Source organism: Leuresthes tenuis, unplaced genomic scaffold, assembly GCF_036924035.1.
Source record: "Leuresthes tenuis unplaced genomic scaffold, fLeuTen1.0.hap1 SCAF_4, whole genome shotgun sequence".
NCBI classification, from domain to species: domain Eukaryota; kingdom Metazoa; phylum Chordata; class Actinopteri; order Atheriniformes; family Atherinopsidae; genus Leuresthes; species Leuresthes tenuis.
In genome coordinates this window covers 31,822,861-31,826,692 of record NW_027325358.1, presented here as the reverse complement: position 1 = coordinate 31,826,692, position 3,832 = coordinate 31,822,861, and the positions used below count along the sequence as shown (strand labels likewise).

General features: G+C 46.1%; 3 non-coding genes across 3 annotated transcripts; all 3 read left to right on the top strand.

Moving 5' to 3' along the window:
• Positions 1–207: 207 nt before the first annotated feature.
• On the top strand, positions 208–398 carry LOC140306457 (U2 spliceosomal RNA). The gene has a single exon (XR_011915762.1). It is a non-coding gene; the product is annotated as a U2 spliceosomal RNA (small nuclear RNA).
• Positions 399–810: 412 nt separating this feature from the next.
• Positions 811–924, top strand: LOC140306295 (U5 spliceosomal RNA). The gene has a single exon (XR_011915616.1). It is a non-coding gene; the product is annotated as a U5 spliceosomal RNA (small nuclear RNA).
• A 298-nt stretch (positions 925–1,222) lies between these two features.
• Positions 1,223–1,410, top strand: LOC140306159 (U2 spliceosomal RNA). The gene has a single exon (XR_011915513.1). It is a non-coding gene; the product is annotated as a U2 spliceosomal RNA (small nuclear RNA).
• Positions 1,411–3,832: the final 2,422 nt, after the last annotated feature.

The following is a 3,832-nucleotide window of genomic DNA, read 5'->3' as shown; positions in this document are numbered from 1 at the left end:
GTTCGAAGCTGGAGTGCAAAGTTGTTGCTTGAATGGTGCTCGCTGGAGCGTGTGGTAGTGTAAAGTTATACCATTTAAAAGGGCTGAAGAGTGCTCAGTGCAGCGGGTGGGCGGAGGTGCAAAGTGACACTATGGCCATAAAAAGAACACCGCTACAAGTGCGCATTGTGCCAGGAAGGGCCCTCGGACGTGAACCAGTGGACTGTTATTGCTTCTCGGCCTTTTGGCTAAGATCAAGTGTAGTATCTGTTCTTATCAGTTTAATGTCTGATATGTCCTCTATGCGAGGACTACATATTAAATGGATTTTTATCAATAGGAGTTGAAAAAGGAGCTTGCTCCGTTCACTCCAAGCATCGACCCGGTACTGCAGTGCCGCTGGGAACGGTGCGCTCTCCTCTGCTCTTGTGAAAAAGCAAACAGCGGTGCAGGATGGAAGTTTCAGGGAGCCTAAGATGAAACTTTCTTTTAATCTGCTGAGAAAAGAGAGTGAATGCGAAGCAGACTTTTAACACGGCTCTGGGAGCGAGCCGAGTGCGGGCTAACCGGGAGAATTGCTTGAAAGAAACGCGACACCGAATGAGCAGTCAGAACAAAGCCTCAATACGGTGTTCCCGTGTTGTTTGTGGCTGCCTTGTCTTTTGCACAGAGTAAAAGACAAGGCAGCCATCGAATAGGGCCCGATTGTTCCTACTTGGTCAGCCGAGGAGCAAGGGGGGGGAGCAAGCGTCTCAACCAAGCAAAGCTCACCATGGGGAAGGTGGCTATGCCAACTAGCCTGATGCCCTGCTCCCGCAGTGATGGATAATCGTACACTGGTTTCTCTTCATAATGTACAAGTCTTTCGCCTTTTACTAAAGACTTCCGTGGAGAGCAGCACTAATGAATTGTTTCTATTTTTGGCAGGCTTTACCTTTGCGGGTGAAGCCCTTTCTGTCTGTGCAAAAGAAATCTTGTTACTGTGCAGAGTGACTTCTCTGAGTAGAGTCGCCTTACTTGTTGTGACTGTGCCGATGTTCGAAGCTGGAGTGCAAAGTTGTTGCTTGAATGGTGCTTGCTGGAGCGTGCGGTAGTGTAAAGTTATACCATTTAAAAGTGTTGAAGAGTGCTCAGTGCAGCGGGTGGGCGGAGGTGCAAAGTGACACTATGGCCATAAAACGAACACCGCTACAAGTGCGCATTGTGCCAGGAAGGGCCCTCGGACGTGAACCAGTGGACAGATATCGCTTCTCGGCCTTTTGGCTAAGATCAAGTGTAGTATCTGTACTTATCAGTTTAATATGTGATATGTCTATGCAAGGACTACATATTAAATGGATTTTTATCAATAGGAGTTGAAAAAGGAGCTTGCTCCGTTCACTCCAAGCATCGACCCGGTACTGCAGTGCTGCTGGGAACGGTGCGCTCTCCTCTGCTCTTGTGAAAAAGCAAACAGCGGTGCAGGATGGAAGTTTCTTTTAATCTGCTGAGAAAAGAGAGTGAATGCGAAGCAGACTTTAACACGGCTCTGGGAGCGAGCCGAGTGCGGGCTAACCAGGAGAATTGCTTGAAAGAAACGCGACACCGAATGAGCGGTCAGAACAAAGCCTCAATACGGTGTTCCTGTGGTGTTTTTATAAAATGCGGTGTAAAAAAAGGTGTGAATGCCCCATAGAAAACTAAAAGGTGGAGCGGAAGTGTTCAGCTGCAAGAAGGTGTGAATGTCCGACTATATTTGATGAAAAGCAGGTGAAGCAAGGTCTGAATGCCCAACCTTACATCATCAAAAGCGAGATCAGAGGTTTTTGGCTGCAAGAAGGCCATAGTTTGCCAAAAGCGGGTAAGGTGCGAATGATCGGCTAAATATCAACAAAAGTGGGGGCGGAGGTCTTCGGATGCAAGTGGGTGTGAATATCCCACCATACAAGTATGGTGGAGAGGAAGCTGTGAATGGCCGACCATAGTTTGCAAAATGCTGGTGAGAAAAGGTGCGAATGTCCAACCATACATGATCAAAACAGGGAGCGGAGGTGTTTGGCTGCGACAAGGTGTGAATGTCCACCCATAATTAATGAAAAGCGGGCAACAAGTAGGTTCGAATGCCCAACCATACATCATCAAAAGCAGGAGTGGATGTGTTCGGCTACAAGAAGGTTTGAATGTCCGAGCATAGTTTGTAAAAAGCGGGTAAGAAAAGGTTCGAATGCCCGAACATACACCATCAAAAGAGGGAGCGGAGGTGTTCCGCTGTAAGACGGTGTGAATGTCCGACCATAGTTGGTAAAAAGTGGGTATGAAAAGGTTCGAATGCCCAAATTCGGCTGCAAAAAACTGTGTTCGGCTGCAAAAAGGTGTGAATGTTCGACTAAATTTTGTAAAAAGCGGGTAAGACAAGGTGCGAATGTCCGAACATACACCATCAAAAGAGGGAGCGGAGGTGTTCCGCTGTAAGATGCTGCGAATGTCCGGCCATAGTTGGTAAAAAGCGGGTAAGAAAAGGTTAAAAAACCCGACTGTACACAATCAATAGCGGAAGCGGAGTTGTTCGGCTACAAGAAGGTGTGAAAGTCCACCAATAATTACTGAAAAATGGGTAAGAAAAGACGTGAATGCCCAACTATACATCATCAAAAGCAGAAGTGGATGTGTTCGGCCACAAGAAGGTTTGAATGTCCGACCATAGTTTGTAAAAGGCGGGTAAGAAAAGGTTCGAATGCCCGTACATACACAATCAAAAGAGGGAGCGGAGGTGTTTCGCTGCAAGAAGGTGTGAATGTCCGAGCATAGTTTGTAGAAAGTGGGTAAGAAAAGGTTCGAATGCCAGAACATACACCATCAAAAGAGGGAGCGGAGGTGTTCCGCTGTAAGAAGGTGTGAATGTCCGACCATAGTTGGTAAAAAGCGGGTAAGAAAAGGTTCGAATGCCAAAATATACACCATCAAAAGCGGAAGCCGAGGTGTTCGGCTGCAAGTAGGTGTGAATGTCAGATCATAATTTGCAAAAAGCTGATGAGAAAGGTGTGAATGACCGACAATAATTGCTGAAAAATGTGTTAGAAAAGATAAGAATGCCGGACCATTCATCATCAAAAGCGGGAGAAGAGGTGTTCGGCTGCAAGAAGCTGTGAATGTCCAGCCATAATTACTCAAAAACGGGTAAGAAAAGGTAGTATTGCCAGACCATAAATGATCAAAAAAGGGAGCGGAGGTTTTCCGCTGTAAGAAGGTGTGAATATCCGACCATAATTGGTAAAAAGCGGGTAAGAAAAGGTGCGAATGCCCGACAATGTATGATCAAAAGAGGGAACGGAGGTTTTCGGCTGCAAGAAGGTCTAAATGTCCAACCATAATTTGTAAAAACCGGGGAAGAAAAAGGCTCAGAAGCCCAACTATACACCATCAAAAGCGGGAGCGGAGGTGTTCAACTGCAAGAAGGTCTGAATGTCCATCAATAATTGCTAGAAAACATGAAAAAAAATTTTCGAATATCCAACCGCACATGATCATAAGTGGGAGAGGAGGTGTTCAGCTGCAAGAAGGTGTGAATGTCCACCCATAATTCCTCAAAAATGGGTAAAAAAAAAGGTGCGAATGCCCAACCATACATCATCAAAAGCAGGACTGGATGTGTTAGGCTACAAGAAGGTTTGAATGTAAGAGCATAGTTTGTAAAAAGCGGGTAAGAAAAGGTTCGAATGCCCGAACATACACCATCAAAAGAGGGAGCGGAGGTGTTCCGCCATAAGAAGGTGTGAATGTCCGACCGTAGTTGGTTAAAATACCCGACTGTACACAATCAATAGCGGGAGCGAATGTGTTCGGCTACAAGGTGTGAATGGCCGACCATTTTTTG